This window comes from Rattus norvegicus, chromosome 14, assembly GCF_036323735.1.
Source record: "Rattus norvegicus strain BN/NHsdMcwi chromosome 14, GRCr8, whole genome shotgun sequence".
NCBI lineage: Eukaryota > Metazoa > Chordata > Mammalia > Rodentia > Muridae > Rattus > Rattus norvegicus.
Genome location: NC_086032.1, coordinates 103,388,981 through 103,408,921, shown reverse-complemented (window position 1 = coordinate 103,408,921; position 19,941 = coordinate 103,388,981).

Below are 19,941 nucleotides of genomic sequence, written 5' to 3'. Positions count from 1 at the left end.
GGAGTGCATTTAGTCTAATAAGCCAACATGGAGAGACACTGAAAGGTTGGAATTATGTATGGCAGAAGACAATTATGCAAGCTAAATGATTCTTTAATTAATAATGAGATCCATCACAGGCTAGAGAGAAAGAATCACAGGGTGGTGAACTTTGTAATTTGCCCTGCGTGTGTCCATAGGTGCCTGCAGTGTATATATCTTGGGATGTAACTGATACATAGACAGTGCTTCTTCCCAGGCATCTGTATCTACCTTCTTGTTTTCTATGCTCATCAGTCATACACACACTGTATAGATGGATGTCTAGATGGTACGGGTCACTTCTTAAGAGATGGAATGTTTTCCTGGACCTGGAAGCCATTTTGTTTTATTACTAGAAAAAAATTTATTGGTTTGTAATTACATTCCTCTATTTTCACAATAAGCATATTTACTTTAAACCAACTGCATTAAGTTTTTTGAATGTTAATTCAAATCATAAGGAACAAAATGTCTTTAAAAGGCCATATCCATATGCCAATAATAATGTAAATAAATATTAACTGCATCTCAGTATACTTTTAAATGTGTCCCCATCTCTGTATGAATAATTGCATACAACTAGTCATATTTACTCTACATTTTACCTAACTTAATTATTTGTAGTTTTTCAAACTGTTTCATGGACCCCTATTTTCAAAATAACTCCAGGTTTTTTTCCCTTCCCCACCCTAATCAAGAGTGAGAAATATGAAAACAAGAATCAGAGAGCTGTAATTTTATGGGTTGGTCATGCATGGCTTAGTTCTATGGGTAAGAATAGTATTAAAACTTCCCTTTCAAAATACCTGGAAAGGTGGCCTTTATACATAGAATCATACCATCTTCAAATACAGGTTCTCTGACTCTATGTTTTTCTGCTTGTACCCTTTTTATCATCTTCCTGTGCTTATTGCTCTAAGACTTCAAGGACTATGTTGAACAGCAGTGGGACATATGCATACTTGTCTTGTTCCCAATTTTGGTGGAAATGCTTTGAGTTTTTCTCCATTTAGGATGATGTCAGTTGTGGGTTTGCTTCTTGATTATAGCCTTTATTGTACTGTGATAGGTCCCCTATATTCCCATTTTCTTTAGAAATATTTTTTATCATGAATGGATATTAGATTTTTTTGTCAAAGGCCTTTTCTGCTTCTACTGAAGTGGCATGTGGTGTCTGTTCTGTAGTCTATTTGTGTGAGGGATTACATTCACTGACTTGCAAGTATTTTTTGAAACATCTCTGCCTGTCTTGAATGAAGCCTATCTTATCATGGTGGATAATCTTTTCCATATGTTTTTGAATTTCACTGAGAATCTTTGCATCTGTGCTCATCAAAGATACCTGACTATATTTTTTGGGGTTTTTGTCTGGTTTTGGTATTAGAGTCTTAGCTTAGACCACTAGCTTCTTTTCCACACAGTGCTGAGAAACTGAGGCAAAACCAACAGTTCAACAACTCTGGGCTTCTGGTCAGCACAGGTTGAGATGAGGATTTCCTATTTGAGGCCATCTTAAGGTTTATCATGCCTGACTAGAAGGCTAATGCACAAGATTTTATTGTAGTCTTACATCAAATGCTGAAAAATAGAAATCATTTAATATTTCTATTAAATATGTGTAAATAAATTTCAGTTTATCCCTATTGAGCAACTTTTAATGCAGTGATTAAATGAGTAAAGTAGATCTTTGCACAATAAAGTGGAAAACATAGGGGAAATATTAAAAAAGTAATAAATACTGTGAGGTAGTTTTTTTTTATATTACAGTATACTGGTTCATATAACTTGCATACACATGCCTGTATTTGGTGTACATATGTGTTTAGGAAGTTTGGAACGGCGTGTAAGACTAAAGGCTTTCACTTTTTGCCCTTCTGTCCATTTGGGAATCTTTTACTACGGAGACATTTTATACATCCATGATTATTTTTATAATTTTACTTCTAAAATATTGAACTAGTAAAAATCAAAGTAGAATTCTCATAAATACTTACATCCATTGTTGATATTAGTAAAATGCCAAGAACTACAAAGGGTAAAAATGTAATAAAATTTAAAATCCACTAAATTAATGTCTTTGTGGCCACAATATGTTCTTGTTATAGTTTTGTTTCATAGGCATGGAGTTTTTTGTCACTCTAGGTCACAGCTTACCTGTCTAACTGTTGTATAACAGTTTTCCCCCATATAAAACATCCATTTTGAACTGAAGTTGCTTAGTTCTCAGTATAATCTAAGGGTTAAAGGGAGATTACACATTCCATTCCATATTGCTGTAAAGCTTTTTAAACTAAGGAAATAAACAACTGAGTAGCTTCAGGAAGTTCCTGAAACTGAGCAGATTCACTAAATCTCATCTCTTCCCAAGTTTATATAAGCAGTAAGCCCTTCTGAGAGATACTCTCAAAACCTGAGGTGCCAGATAGAGATATTCTCCAACCTGTCAAACTGCAAGCAAGTTATATAGTGAGCTACAGGTTTCCCATTTTCACGTACTGGCATTAGAGATATCATGTTCTCAGATCGTTTTTCTTTGGTCTGCCATTGGTTTGTTTTTTATCGTCCCAAGTGTCTGAGAACACTTTCAGATGATTCAGTCGAATTGCAAAGGTGGTCTTAAGAAGAAATGAGGATAGGTTGTCCACACAAACTTGTATTATAAGTCTAGACCTGACACTAAGTGCTAAGTAGGTAGGCTGTGGGTCAATAATGACATCTTCAGGGACAAAGAGAGCACACTTAACAGGGAAGTGGGATACATACATACACATGGAAGTTATTGACAGAATTTTATGCTAGAGCTTTATCTGGTTACATAGCAAGTAACATGCTGAAATTTTTAGAAAAGTAATGCATGGAATGTCCCAAGAAGGAGAGGTCAAAAAACAATGAATATCACAATTTAAATGATAACAGAGAAACTGACTAGCTGATAGTGGTCTCTAGGCCTTCTTACAAGCAAGAGAGTATTCTAGAGGGGTCTCCATCCTTAGTAGCAAACCATCTAATCAACCTCAAGAATAAAGGAGACATAGATGACAGTGGCAATTGTTAATCGGTATTATTGAGGTTAACTGACAAAATAGCTAAAAAACCTTCTGAAGAATATTTATGCAAACTTTGACTTTCAAAGGTTTTGTAAGAGAAGGTTTCAAAAGTTTTAACTTCAGTTTAAAAATTTTTCCTCTTTAAATGTTTTTGTCTTCTGTATGGCATGTTATAAATTATATTAATTATATTACTAATGTTTTTAATATCATTTTACTTGAATCTGTGGCTGATGACTGGGAACCAGCATAAGTATCATTAAAAAAACACAAATATATATACATATATATATGCTAAGTTACTTCTCTAAACACATTTACCCATGTGTTTTATTGATTTTTAAACTATATACATTTATTGAATTTATGTGTAAGTATATGGACTGGCATGTACACCATGGCAAAACTTACATAGTTAAAAGTTCAATCCACAGGAATCAGTTCTCTCTTCCATGGTTTGAAGATTAAACTAAAGGAAGCTAGCTTGGTAGTAAGCGTCTTTACCCTTTCCCAGATGAGCCATCCCACTTTAACCACTGATATGGTTAAAGCATAGCTTGATTGTAGGTCTTTAATAATAAGCCCACTGTGATCAGGTAGTTCAGATCCTGAAAGTGGGAGTTCATATCTGAGTGACTAGGAGGAGCAATATTCCTTCATTTGTAACTTCTGTATTACAGGTCTGGACATAGATATTTGTGAGGCTCTGCACACGTTTTGTTTGAGTATTCTTATGTGTGAAATAGAGGACAGTGCCTTTAGATTACCAGTGTCAGTTGCTGAGAAGTGAACTTGATTGCTGCATAGTTTTTCTGACTTGGGTATAGGGACAAATCAACATTCTAACCATGATGAGGCCACACTTTTGGACCTGGTGACACGTAAGTAGAGAGATGCTAGAAAGGAATGGCTGAGAGCCTTTTAAGAATTACTGAAAGGGTCCACAGGATTAGGGCCTGACCTTCAAGTCCTGTGCACTCTAATTTCAATGTGTGCATGCTGTCATCTAAGTTACCTGCCATGTCACTCAGTCGTCAACTCACCACCAATGACTGCTTCTTCTTCCTGTTGTTATCTACAAAGCCTTTTGCTGACATTCACTGGTGACTTTGCTGCAGTTTGGACACCTAGCTTGGCATACCCCATACAAGAACCTTGGTGACCTTTGGCCTGATGATTACAGTTACTTTCAGATTTGGAATAGCTCTTTTCTTAGCCGTCACTTGACTTGGTATTTTGAATTATCATTTAAAGCATTAACTTAAACATTTAGCTTTTTATATCATTTATTTCTCCCTAGGTACTTAAAAACGTAACTAGGACGTTTATCTTGCAACACTTTTCTTTTCCCTAATCTTCCAGGTCTGTTATATTAGCTTTGTTATAGGAGACCCCTTATGTATTAATTGTTTCTCAATTTGAAATTCATGTTGCCATTGGAAAGGTCAGAACCAAATTCAAACAGTACAATAGATATCCCAGGCACGAGACATAAGGAAAACATACCTAATTAAGAATATTTCCGGGGCTGGGGATTTAGCTCAGTGGTAGAGCGCTTACCTAGGAAGCGCAAGGCCCTGGGTTCGGTCCCCAGCTCCAAAAAAAAAAAAAAAGAACCAAAAAAAAAGAATATTTTCTTAATGTAGTTTATTCTCCCCAGTATCTTTACAATGAGGTGGGCACTGCTGAGATTTCTAAGTTACAGAGAGAAGTCATGCTAGTGGAAGCCAGGTGCCCTGGCCCAGCGAAAAAATAAACAGTGTTGAATCAACTACATTCCTAGCCACATAACAGTATCCAGACTGAAGAAGATTGGCCTGGTGCCTTGGCACTGATTCCAAAATTAAGGAAGGCTTTCTAGATAGAGAACAAAGAAGGAGACAGTGCCCTGACAAACAGGATGAAGAAAGCTGCACACCAAAATAAAGAAAAGCCAAAGCCTTTGCTGTTAAGGCAATAGAAATATTTACAGTTGGTTTCCAATCTCCTCATATTTTCTATGTAGCCAAACAGCAATAAAGGTATGTGGAAAGAATATATATATTAAATTACTGGGTGTCAGATTTCTGATTTGATAACACTTGGTGTAAAAATAACGGTTATTATTACTCTTCATCTATCTAGCTCTGAGAGTGAACACCACACAGTATAATAAGTAGAATTTATCAGAGGAGGGACAAGATTGGTGCCCCGAGGGCTTTGCCATATAGAGCTCAAGTGGAAACGGTGACTTCCGAGAATCAGGGCACAGCAATCAGAAGCTGTGGATGTGCTTCTCACTGGCTGCAGCTCGGGATGTGCTATCCTATGGCAAAGCAATTTCTTGTCATGGGAGGCCATGGAAAAGCTTGGCGTCTGTCTTCCACAGAGAGTGACTGAAATATTTTCCTGTCTGTGCTTCCTGTCTGGACACACGATAAGAGAAAACAATTCTCTGATTGACCCTATTGGGTGTCTTTTGAGTAGTGGGTGTGGTTCAGTCACGAGCTAGGAGGACCCGCCGCGTGGGAGTAAGGGCAGGCTCCAGAAAGTGAGTCTAAGTGAGAGAATTTGGAATATGCACCTGAGCAAGGAAACAGGTGAGCAAGGGGTGGCAGGTCAGTAGCAGAAAGGCTGCTACCTGAGAGTCCCTTACTGCCCATCACGGAAAAGCTGTTCCGTCAAAGGGAATTAAGTTTTACTCTGGACAGTTTAGAAATCATGTGTGTAGTTGGCTAAGCTCACTATTTTAGCAGCAACGAATGAAAAGAGAACAGATAGAAAAAGAGATGCACCTAGAAATGGGTCGAACGCACAACCCTGGAACTGCGGTGGTGCGTGAAGACACTGAGGTTCCGGCTCGTTACCCAGAACCCACCGAGTGTTCACTGCAGCGGCTGCATACAGGATGTTCCTGGAGCAAATTTATATGTTTTCATTATAAGCAGAATTGCGGTATTCTGCAAATAAAGAACCAAATACTGAAATAATTACTGCCAGGGGAAGACAAAGCACAAATAATTGGAAAGAAAAGTTTGGGGCTAGAGATGTAGAGAGTAAAGCGATAGGAGAAAGTCAAAGTAAGATTTGTGTTCAATTAGGGAAATTTAAGGAGAGCATTCAAAGGAACATCTGAAATTAATAGGTGATCCAAAATATTAAGGATCAATTACAAGAACAACCAAGGAATTGCAACGATAGTATAAAGTAATAGAGGCCAGAGAAAAACAAACTCTTTTGAAATTCTTTTAATCGTGAACATTAAAATATATATTGCACGTCAGGGTGCATACTTAGATCTTAAGGACACAACTATATAAGTCAGTTTATTGTTCTCCAGACATCCTCATATGGAAAATAGATAATAAATAAACATGTGTTCTCTCTCGAACATGAGTTCACACACACACACACACACACACACACACACCACACACACACACACACACACACACACACACACACATATATAATGCTTGGTTTAATACCTACAATAAAGGGTAAACCAGTCTACGAGCATCTAGGGAATGGCAGAAGGAGTCATTGCCATCTTTTAAAATAGGCAGTCTTGGAAACTCTCTCTCTTCAAAGGTCACATTGGATAGAGCTTTTGAAACAAGATGGCCACCTAGAGGAAGACCATTCTAGAAAGATAGTGCCCCTGAGTGCAGAGGCCATAAGGCAAGGATGAGCTTGTTTTCTTCTTGGAATTTAACAATCAGTTAAAAGGAAGAGTGTGATGATTTTGAGACTAGAATATTGCAAAGGAATAGATCTAGGATCCCTGCCTCCATCTCCCAGATCCTGTGTGCTGGTCTAATGAGCAGAGAGGACCAGTGCTCTTAGATGTGTTGCCACTGTCACCATAGGAAAGGGATTTCGAGTTGATCAAACCCCTGGAAAACAATAGCTGAAAGCTGAAAGGAGTCTCACATTAAAGTAAGCTTCCACCCTCTCTGGTAGCCCCTCTCAGTGACAGGAAATTGTGTTCTATCCTTGGATTAGTAGGGTGCAGAAGCCAGTGAAGTAATAGCGATTCACACGTGGGACACAGATCACCTGTCCTTTAGAGAAAGACAGTCCCTTGCTTGCTATTTGAAGAATAGGAAAAACTACTAATCTGAAAAATGGAGCAATAGAATAGAGGGAGAGGAATGGCGAGGGATGGACTATGTAAACCATAATTTATTAAGTTGATTCTGATAAAAAAAAATGTATTTGGGGTTTGCTATTTGGTCGGTTTGATTTTTGTTTGTTTTCCTTCAAGTAGAGTCAAATTTGCTGCAGGTTTGAAATTTTCTAGAACTAAAGAAAGAAAGGATGTGGCTGCTTAGGGGCTGACAGTGTGTGGACTGCTCCTACCCATGGAATAGCATTCCCCTTGCAGTCGTCGAGACTGGATATAATTGCTCTTTTAGAGAACGTCTCAGCGTCCACTCCACACTTCCTTCTCTGTAACGACCTATGTCTTACTGTACACCATTGTGGAACTGGTGCACGATAGCATTCTTTTTTTTTCTCAAGCACACAAGAAGGAAAAAGAAAAAGAAAAGAAAAAAAAAAGATAAATTCCATTGTGGTCTACCGCCAGCCAAGATTTAAAGGTTGCGCTGGACCTACAATTGAAATGCAAATCGCTCTGCGCAAACAGCCTCCCGCTGAGGCCCAAATTTTTACAGATCAGGTTCCTGTCCTGATGAGGAATCATTGAGCGCATTTCCCAGGATTCACAAATTAGTTGCCGTCTAAGGTATCATTTTCTACGTTATAATTGTAACGTACCAGAGGAAACTTTGTCACAAAAGACAGTACCCTGCGCTTCCATTATTTTTCCAGCTGCAGGCCATCGAGGCTTCTTTCACACACAATAAAAATACCCACATCACGACCTCCCTCTCTGAAACACACACTCCTTGAATATAAACATTTTGAGAATATTGGTGTGCTTTTCTTCCCCTTCCTTTTTAGATGTGCAGGTGGTAAAATACTGGCTGCCATGAACTGCAGACAATAAATAAAAATTACCAGCTTCCCATGCCGCCTGATAGAGATGTGCCAGCTCAGGCAAGGCTGGCTCTGCAGGCAAGGACGCCCGCCCGGCTGAGCCCTCAGGCTGCACGGGCCCTCTGGCTGTGCCTGCTGTGGGTGCGGGATTGCCAGTCGGCTTTAGACCGGCCCCAGCAACAGCAGACCCTTAGGAAGAACAGAAGAAGGGCAACTTCTTCCTCCTAACCTTAGAAAGGGCCCTGCTGGTGTAGGAGCCTAGCGGTGGACAGGACAGAGTCTGCTGCAAACTGAGAGGGTGTAAAGAGTGCGGAAGAGGTCAGCCAGGACCCTCGCACGACTTCTCTAAAAGAGCAACTTAGTGGTGCCGCCTGTCTAAGGGTATCAATCTCACATACCCGCCGGGAGTGGGGGGCGCGTCTTGAAAACAGGTCTGAAGACCTGTCCAGAGGCACAATGCTTCTGAAATGAGGGTTGCTAGAGTCATCCACAGGCTCTTATTTAATCTAACCAGGAAAGATGACAGCAATATGTTTATTTATTCTTTGAAATTCTCATACTTAGACAAAGTGTGCTTCTGTGTTAGCCATAGCCACCTTAGCTCTGTCCAGCGCCGTGTTTATCCCCAGTCTCCAGTCGGACTCTTTCCTGGCATCATGTCCTCGGTTTTCTTCCTCCTCCTCCTCCCCCTCCCCCTCCCCCTCCCCCTCCCCCTCCCCCTCCCCCTCCTCCTCCTCCTCCTCCTCCTCCTCCTCCTCCATCCTCTTTCTTCTTCACCATCCTGCCTCAGCGCACCTAAGACGGAGCGTTTGTTCATGGGTTTCAGCCATGCATTGGGGCACGGGCAATCTATCCGTTGCTTCCCCATGAATGACCCTTTCTCCCTCAGCAGCCATCAGCTGTCAATAGCTCCTCAGTTCCAGTTGTAAAGAGTGGGGAAGAGGAGCGCCTCCCACAGACATGCTGGAGTTTTCTCCAAGTTGGTCTTGTACAGGACTTGCACGGGTGCCCACAGCTGCTGTTGGTTGATATGATCGTCAGCCACAGTGAGTCCTGGAGATGACGTTTCACAGCTCTCCTCCTTGCCCTCTGGGTCCTACATTCTTTCGGGCTTGCTTGTGTGGTGGTCCCCAGCCTTGCTGAGAGGTAAGGGTTGGGGGGGGTTGATAGATAGGAGCCTTCTAAGGCTGGGTGCTCAGTCAGTCGTTCTTAGCTCTTTGACCTTGGTCTCTGCACTAGCTATTACAAAAAGAAGCCTATTTGACCAACCTGAGAACAGCACATAGGACAGTCTGAAAACCCTGCTTCTCTTAAACCCCGCCCCCAACTCCTAAGCAACCATGAGCAACTGATCTTTGTTTTGCTATATTTAATGGGTTTTACCTTTCCCAAAAGATCATATAGTTAGAATTAGATAGTTCATAGACTCTTCAAACTGGTTTTGTTTACTTAATAATATATACATTTCTCTGTCTTTTCTTAATAAAAGAGTTTCTTTTTAATTCTAAACAATTGCCCATTTTCTGAAGATCCATAATATGTTTATCTAGTCCCAGAAGACGTCACTGCACATTAGTTTGACAATCATGACAACAGATGAATTCTGAGACTTCCTTCAATTTTAAGAATTGATAAATTTGTAGGATGGCCAAGCTTACCCCTGTTGAGAACTAAATCCCTTGATCAGTAATTATATATCCATTTATCCAGGTAACTATCATTCATCTAAAATAGAGTGGAAAACTTCCCTCTGGTGGGGGGATCACTAAGTCTAAATAGAAGTTACTAGAAATCCCTTCACTGAAGTATTTGCTTGAAGGTTCATCGAGGATGGTGAAACATGACCAGAAATACAGACTAAGAATTTTCTTACTGCTGAAATCTTCTTCTTGCCAGAGCAGGCAAAACTCAAGGCAGCAGAAGAGGTGGGAGTTGGGGTTGTAACCCTGGAAACATGAGCGGTGAAGTTAAGACAGCTGTGGTTGTTGCATCCTTCCCAGGTGGCAGAAGAGACTGTGAGAAGTAGACAGCTGAGAGAAATGGAGGACCCTACGGAGGTTAGGAATACTTGTGAAGGAAAGGCTAAGAAATCCCAGTAAAGTCAAAAGGATGTGCCACAGTGAGTTGATGATCCAACAGGAGTCAGAATCTGCTAGAGTTTCAATAGTTGTGTCTCTGGCCCCAAAATGTTTATTAATGGTTAATACAATGTTATCAAGAGCAGAAGAGACATTCAGGAAATCATTGTCTTACCAGAATGATCTCCTTGAATAAGACTTGAGCCCTTTATAACAGAGGTGTGAGGGACCTTGTTTCCATTTTCCAGTATGTGAATAGGACAAGAACAAAGATATCTATGGCAAGGGCTGGAACCTGATAGCTAATTCACAGGACACTGACTGTAGACTAAGAAATGTCTGTGACTTATGAGCCATAGAAGTTATGACACTGCAGTACAGCTGTGTCTTTAACACCAACTTCCTGCTGATAAGCACAACTCAAATCAGATCGATTAAAGATAAAGAACCTTCTCTCACATCAGTAGTCCATCTTTGAAAGATACATTGTTATATCTTCATTAATTATATATAATTTGTACACAAAGAAAATAACTACTTATGTGTTTTCACATTTCTTATTAGAGTTTCTTCTTTGATTTCTAAACCAGTTGGCATAATAAACCTATTGTATGTATTTCAAATGATTTCTTTCAATTCATATGTACTGAAATTTAGACTATTTACCAATGTACAGGTTTCCTTTGTATATACCACATGAATTAAAAATTCTCTTTATATTTTCTTCCATTTCCATAATATATATGTATATAATTGAATATATAATCAAACATTCAATATTATTGAATATATATTATTGAAAAGACACAGATATCTGAAGTTTTCCCTTTTTTTCCTGTAATATTTTGCTTCCTTGGTGTTTCTTTTTTGTAATACCTTTTCCCCCTCTACATGATGAACAAATTATGTAGTTAGCTTCCAGTTCTTTACAAACGAGGGAGGACAGCATAATATATGTGATCCTAATATGATTAAATATTGCTCCAAAGTCTATGGTGAAATGTCATGCTCTCACCTGTAAAAATCCCTTTAATTTCAGTAAATTGTTCAGAGCATGATATAATAACACATTTGTCTTCTGCACATAAGCTATTCTTCAGATAGCATTGCTTCACTTGTCTTTAATTACTTTGGGACCTGTATTAGCTCATTTTCTGTTGATGTAACAAAAACATTTAAGTTTACAGAATGCTGGGGGAAAGAATTTGCTTTGTCCATAGTCACACTGGTTCACAAGTATGCCATCATTGGCAATGGTAACACAGGTTCATGGGTATAGCATTGGTATCAGTTTACCTATGGAAAGGCCTTTATGTCAGGTGACAGGACCACATGAGAAAGGAAGGGAACTTCAAGGAGGCAGGAAAGAACCAACCTCAGATCTTACAGGAATTACCTTAATCCCAAAGATAGCACCCCATCACCCCAAGGCGTCCTGTGAAGGTGCACATGGTGATAGATTTATTGCTTTTTGATATCACCACACTGTGACTAAGTCTCCGACATGTGAACCCTCAGAGACAAACACACCCATGCCATAGTCCATATCAGGGAAGACATTTGTTTTATGTAATTCTCAACTTTGAAACTGAATTTCTTTATGAGCATAGTAGACATTACTAACTAAAAAGAGAAATCAAAGCAGAGGCCAAAAGTGAACTCCTTAACCCGTATCTAAAAATTAACCAGGACCCATAAGATCTTGAGCTAAGAATGCTTTTTATACTTTTCAGCCAAGGAAATATTTTACTGAGGTACAGGCATCATGGGAATCACAATACACAGTATTTTTCATACAGTCCTTTGTAGAATCATCTCACAGACTCATACTTTGAAGTAATTACTAGCCCTGTTACTATTATCATAGACACCTCTATAGAAGTACCCTCAACGAAGATTGTTATGTGTGCCACATTTAATTTCTTCCTGAACAAAACATTGGGTACATTTTCCAGCTTCCCTTGCAGCTAGGACTAGTCAAACTTGTAGAACGTGTCTGGCCATCTGTGATGTATATTTTCATTACCAGCCCTCCACTAAATCCATCTGAGTACCCATCTCACGGACTCTGTTAAGCTAGGCTGTCTATAGAAAAGCAAGAAACACTGGTACTTCAGGACACAGTGAAGTTTTAAAGTAGGGGGGCCCTGGGTCTCTTGACAGACCATGGTAGCCTGTATGTTGATAATGAACATCCTATTGCATTTCATCGAATTAAAAGTGACTTTTGTTGGCAAAGACACAGAAATGTGGCGAGACCTTGCAAAGGTTGCTGATGTAATATTCCAACAACATTCGACCTGTTCTCTCTGCTTTGAAATGGAATCAGAACTACTAAAAATAAAAAAAAAGAGTTCAAGTTTTTAAGTCTGTTACATCTTTAGAGCAGATTTGGGAGCATAGAAGACGTTTGTTCTTTTGCCAGTTATTTGAGATTATACTTTCTACAAGAGTTGATAAAAGGCTACCAACATTTGTATTAGCTCAAGCATTATCGTGACAAAGAGTTTGGGACTGATCTGAATAAATTGTGCTTAAGTGACTTCTACTAACTATTTATAAGGTGTAGAGGTGAGGTATGACAAGCAACAACTCCTTATAATTTATATTACCTAATACATTTACAATTGTCTGGGTAAATTGTATGGCTAAAGTAGGGTTCCTGCATCAATGTGATGGGGTATTCATGGGCAAATTGTCAGATGACAGGTCATGTAAAAATGCATGACAAATGAGGGAGTTGTGGGAGAGATAACTAGTTCTAAGGATTCTCGAGATACAGGTGTTCATATATATATATATATATATATATATATATACATATATATATGTATATACATATATATGAAATGATTTAATATAAATGAGCTTAATTTACATTACCATATACAAAGGATTAAGCTCATCCCAGAAGTCATAAACTGCAAAATAAAAGACTCGGTACCAGATATAGAATACTTTATATCAACTCCTTGATCAGAGATATCTCAGAGAGTCACCCAAAATTAACCAAGCTGCCAACATTGCTTGTTGTTTCCTACCACAACTTCATGGTAAATCCCTGTAGCTAAAGAAACCAAGTACATGGTCATAGTACATTGAGAAGTCAAATCTAGACTGACCAGAAGTTTTCCTCCATACTGGATAGCTCACATAGAAGATGCTGGGCAGGATGCTGAGAGACAGAATATCTCACAGAACAGCTGTGAGCCCTGCAAACGAACGACTGGCAAAGCCTATGAATGTAATAGTGGCATGGACATCATGGAGTAACCAACTGCTTCCTAATCAGCTTCAATGTCTACTATGCAGAAGAATACACGTGGCAAATATACACAATAACCCATGATTTCGGGAAGCTTTTAGGTCCCAAGACTGAACCTCCTACTGTTGTATTGTTTATGAACATTGTGTCGAACTGCTCCCTGAACTGGTCTCCAGCTATCTATATATTAATGCAGCTCTCAGTCCTCGTCTGGGAGGTTTCCTTGAGTAATAGGTGACAGTTGATGTAGAAACTCAAAACTAGTCAAAGGTTAGGGAATAAATGACTCTAGACAGATCAGTATATCTGTCCCATCTATATCATATCCTCCTTTCTGCTGTTCAGGGACTACAAGAGAAGATGAAGTGGAAAGATGATAAGAACCAAAAGTCGGGAACGACTGGAGGAAAACCGTGTCTTCTGGACAGCAGAACTATTGCACTTATGGACTCACAGTAACTGCGTGTAGTTGCCTGCATAAGATCAAGCCAATGAACTTCTAGTAGAGAGTGGGTTTATGAACCCCTCCACCACAACTGAAGAGCTATGGACAGTTGATGGCTTCATGGGGAGGGGGGGCATCAATTTTCTTTAAAAGTATGGCTTTCTATAGGTCGATCATGTCCCACGCCCAGAAGTATGTGGAAAACATAAAATGGAGCCACTGGGACTCTAAAATGCAGCAAAATCTCAAGGATACTACGTGGAACTGGGAGAAAAATGAGGGTGGAGCTAGGAGTTGAAGGAATAGTTGGAATTAATATGGTCAGAATACATTGTAAAGAAATTCCGAAAGAACGAATAAGCTATAGTTCCGTATATTGTATTTTTCTAGACATTTAAAAGAATGTAACAAGTTTATCAGCCAGAGTTTCAATCCCTACTTCATCATCTATGAGCTACGGGACCTTTCCTGGACGACTCCATTCTGATATCTCTCACTCATAGACAGGAGGAAGCAGTGGTAATGATACGTACTTACCCTATGTGATTAGAGTTAGATGGGCTATCGTTAGAGAGAAAGCAGTGGAATCCGAAGAGGTGGGGCTTAGCAAGAGGTATTTCCTTCATTGGAGAAACACCCTTGAAGAGAATCATGGCAGTCTGATTTCTTCCTTCTCTTTTATTTCTGTATGTAAAGTGAATGGGCCTTGTCCATTGCTGCTGCTGTCAATAATCCTACTCCATTCCAGCTGCAAATCGATATAACAATCAAATATGTATTGAAATATGCAAAACCATGAACTGAAGTAATTGTTTGTATTGTTTATATATCTGTCTGTATGTCTGTCTGTGTATGTGTATGTGTATGTGTATGTGTATGTATATGTATATGTATATGTGTATATATGTATATATGTATATGTGTATATGTGTATATGTGTATATGTGTATATGTATATATGTATATATGTATATGTGTATATGTGTATATGTGTATATGTGTATATGTGTATATGTGTATATGTGTATGTGTGTATGTGTATATGTGTATATGTGTATATATGTATATATGTATATATGCATATATGTATATATGTATATATGTATATATGTATATATGTATATATGTATATATGCATATATGTATATATGTATATACGTATATATATGTATATATGTATATGTGTATATATGTATATATGTATATGTGTATATGTGTATATGTGTATATGTGTATATGTGTATATGTGTATATGTGTATATGTATATATGTATATATGTATATATGTATATATGTATATATGTATATGTGTATATGTGTATATGTGTATATGTGTATATGTGTATATGTATATATGTATATATGTATATATGTATATATGTATATATGTATATATGTATATATGTATATATGTATATGTATATGTGACGTATACACAACAAATTGATCTAAATTTCCAGGTCTAGTGTTACATTGTAAAAATGCCTCTCTTCTTTTAGTTACGCATGTCTCTGCTCTTTGCTTTCCTTGTCGTTGCTGTTCCACGGTTGGTCAGATTTATTTGTTTATTTGTGTACTGGTTAATTTTCTATAGTTGTGATTAAACACTGTGAGCTTGTAAAACTTATAAAAGAAAACATTTAATTTAGTTTATGCTCCAGAGGATTAGAACTAAGAACAGTAGGAGAATGGACAGAAAACTCGCATCTTGAACCCCAAGCAGAAAGCAGGCAGTACACTGGGAGTGCCATGGGGTCTTTTGAAATCTCAGGGCCCACTCACTCCCAGTGACACACCTTCTTCAACAAGGCCACACACCCTAATCTTTCCAAAGGGCCACCAACGTGGACTGAGTATTCAAACATTTGAGCCTTTGGGGAACATTCTCATTTTTCACTGCCACAATTTATATGTTTGTTGGTCGGTAGCACTGGAGCTCACAAGCCATTTCAGACTGGCCTTGGATTCACTGCAGTCCTCCTGCCTGCGTTTTCTAAGTGCTGGGATTACAGAATTCTGCTTTTACATCTAGTTCAATGACACAGTTCTGTAAAGAAAGAAAAATAGTATTAGGATTTCCTTTTTGTTTAAGCTACCCAGTGCTGCCAAACTAACACTGAACCTTTAGGACTGAGCTTAGTTGTAACAAGTGGATGCACACAGAATTCACCTCCTCAGATGGAGAATTGTAGGGAGTCTAAGAGATAAGGTACGGAGGATGTACTTGGTTAGGTAGATTTGTGACTGTCCTCTGATGTATGAGAAGCACGCGTTTGATATATTTGTAGTCCCGTGTTCCAAAATAAGGCATAAAAACAAAAACAAAAACCAAAAAAACACTTTGTCTTTCCTTTAAAAAAAAGAAAAGAAAAGTGGAGGAGGAGGAGGAGGGGGAAGAGGGGGAGGAGGGAGAAGAAGAGGGAGAGGGGGAGGAGGAGGAGGAGGAGGGGAGGAGGAATCTTTTCTTTCAAAATGCCATAAACTCTAGGTACTAAGACCACTTTAGAGTTTCAATCAGAAAAAAAAAAAGCAAACAAGAAACAAACAAAACAAGAAGGAAATTCATCATCAAAAGAAAAAAAAGTTGATTGTGAAGTTCTTTAAGTTGTTGCTGGATATACTATTTTAATAGATTAGAACTAAGCAACAGGCACGTGTGGAATACCCCCGAGACTCTAAGACATTACCTGTTACTTTGAATCATTGTTTCTGAGCTTCCTTTGTTGTTGCTGAGAGAAGAGCACAAGGACAGGTGCTCATCTCCTGGCTTTGTGTTTGTAGAAGGAGATACTTTCTCAGAAGACTCCTGTGACCTTGTCTGTAGTCACTTAAACAAGTGAGAGTTTATCATGAGCAAGACACTCAGTCACCATGTGCTGGGTGAACGCATCCACTCCTGCTATTAATTCAGAAGCTTAGTCCATCCTGAGTGCTTTATGCCTAACACAGTGAAATAAAGGAATTTTATATATTTTCCTTCTGTCCCTCTGCTGGCAGTGGCAGTAAATCCCAAAGTGTTTCAGCAGGTGCTATTAATATGCAAATAACAGAGAATTCACTTGTTCTAATAGACCTCCCAACTGCAAGGGAGGCACCGCTGTTGGAGCAAATTAGCTTTCTGTAATTCACATGCTTTTCACAACCTCCTGGGATCATATTTTAGATCAGAGACAATAAAAGCATATGCAGTTAGCTTAAAATGTAACTAATTTTAGACTTTGAAACAATTTTAACCTAACTTCTTTGTGGTGTTAAACAGCTATTTGCAAAGAAACTTTTCTAGCAGTCTGTAATTTTTACGGCATTGATTTGCTGAGTGACTCAATCACTCTATAGTGCAGAAACAAATGTGAGAACAGATCAAGTAGACAGGTTTCCAAATTGACTGCAACACACAGGGAGGCAAACCAGAGTCCTGGGTCTATGCGTTCCTCGGGTGGGCCAAAAGATGAATGAATTCTCGAGAAACCCTGAAGTTTGCCCAAACTGAAGGGTTCCGTATCATAAAGATAGACCTTATTCATTATGTCAGTAGATGAACCATGAAACATCTAAATATTTAAGGTTAGTAAATAATGCCTCTAAGTAAAATAATAAATTACCTCCTTTTAGCTATCCGTGCTACGTATGTAAATTGAATTAAAGAATTTCAGAAAAGTTCAATCTGCACAGGAGTATGCATTTTCTACTTATTATTCTCTAATCCAGCATCCAGGTTTTCCACAAAGGCTTTGGCAAGGTATTAGTCACTGCACCTATGTGCCAAGAGGACGTAAAGCACACAAGGATATGAGCACACCGTGTTTGAAACTACCACACCGTAGCTAAGGAAAGTGAGCATCTGTGACTCTGGGTCTCTGGATGAGGTGTCACGTCCTCATGGAACCTAGTCTTGCATCCGATCCGAGGAGGGCTAAATGTAATACGCCATGTAATTGAAATTAGTAAAGTTCCTTAGATAATTTTGTCTGTCTGGTAGCAACTGAAGTCATTGAGAATTTGAGGTAACAGAGCAGGACCTTTTTATTGCTCTATTGGTGAGAAAATAGAAGTTGTAACAACTAGGAGGCATTTCATTAAAAAATATGTCTCACATTGTTTATTTTATTTTCAATAAGACAATGATCCCATTCTTGTTTGGGTAAGCCTGGCTTTTAGATGATTTGATTTTTTTCTGATTTAAATTTGTACAAGAATATCGTGCTGAAGAAATGAAATGATTAGTTGTTTAAAGACTGTGTGTCGCTTTGACCATTAACTATGCCATTTTAAATGGGAACCCGAGCTATCTAGTGACAGTCATTCTTCGTCCCCTTCTCTTCCTTAGGTTATGATTTTACAATGTAAAACATCGCAAATAGGAGTTAGCTAAAGAGGTTTACTGTTGCCCCTCAGCTCAGTAAGGAATCAGTTTCCATAGGTAATGTGACTCATGGGAAAAGACAAAGAGAAACCTTTGGCACAAAGAGAGGCTCTGACTATGTAATGGTCGGTGCAGAATCCCTGGCGACATGTAGACCTATTCAGCTCCTGTGGTTGCCGACTTTTAACCTCACCAAGACGCATGACTCAAGTAATTTGGCTATTTGACCTAATGTGGATTTGCAAAGGTAAAACAGCAGTGATAAATTCAGATTCATCAATAATTTCCCTTCCATATAAATTTTATATGTGGACAAGATAATGTATCAGTTTACCTGTGAATTCAAACCTTAAAATATTATTTTAAATATTAAAATATTGTTTTCTCCGCAGTAATCACATTTTTGAAAGGGGTTCTTCTATCTCAAAAGTAAACAGAATTTATATATAGGACATACAAGGATATGAAAAGAAGTCCATTCTTCCCTCTTTAGTTGTACAGATTGTATAAATTAAACCCAGGGCCTCTGAGCTACTCTTCCAATACCTTTGAAATATATTCCCAGGCCCATAGAAGGTCCTTAAGTATAATAAACATATATTGTATAACATATATATTTAATATAATATACCCATTATATCATATAATATGTAATTTCTTACATTTATAATTATATAACATATATGTTTATGAATTAATATGTATATTATATATGTATATTTTATTATGTTACATATCTCAAGAATAATGACAATTTTGTGAAAAATCGAAAGATGAAGATAAATATACATGCATGTAGTTCAAAATATATAATTTATAAGTTCATATGTTTCTATCATTGCTCGTAAGGTATATCATTGGGTAACTGCTTCGGCTCCTTTCTCCGCTAACTCTTCTTACAGCTCTTTCCTTCGTCCTTTTGTCCCCTTCTTTTCTAATTTAATCACCCACCCAAGGCTGCTATTGCCTCTTGACATTTCTCAGAATAACAGCCTGAGTTCCCACCTTTCTGGTTTCCTCCACCCTAAGGATGGGAGCTCGGGGCATTCTGTGGCTGCTCCTTAGTTCAGCACATGCCCGAGATCACCAGTAAGCCATCAAGAACGCTGCTCATGAACAGGTCTCTTTTTTTCCACCCTTGGAAATTCCAAAATGTTTCTGGGTGAGGGGAGCTCAATCCATTCTATTGTTCAATCGCAGTACTTTTGGTTATAGCAGAATGTCTTATTTGCTTTGGCTGAACTGTCTGCTTCCTGGGCAAAGTTTATTATCATTCACTGAGAATGGTTTCTTAAATATATCAGGAATTCCAGAAATATTTAATGAAAATCAATATAAAAAGTATCTGTGGACATCAATTTCTCCCACTCTGTCAGATATAAATAGAGCTTTATATTTTGTATCTCCTGCCTTCTTCCTTTAAAAAAGATATTTATTTTTCCCACTATGAGTGATTAACTATGGAAACTCAAAAACACATTTTCAGAGTCAACCAGGTTTGCACAGCTTATGTGACCTTCGGTATATCATTGACCTCTATTTGTAAAATATTAAAGGCTTAATCCATCAACCCCTCTGAGCTGCTGGGAGGATTATCCCATGCAATATACTTCCCACAAGCTTGCTTAAAGACAGGTTTGCATAAGCAGACTCTCAGGTCTCACTCCCCAGTTCAGACCAGTGCTGCTTACCGCTTTGAGGCACTGCCGCTGAGAGCTGTAGCCACCTCTCAAGGATGA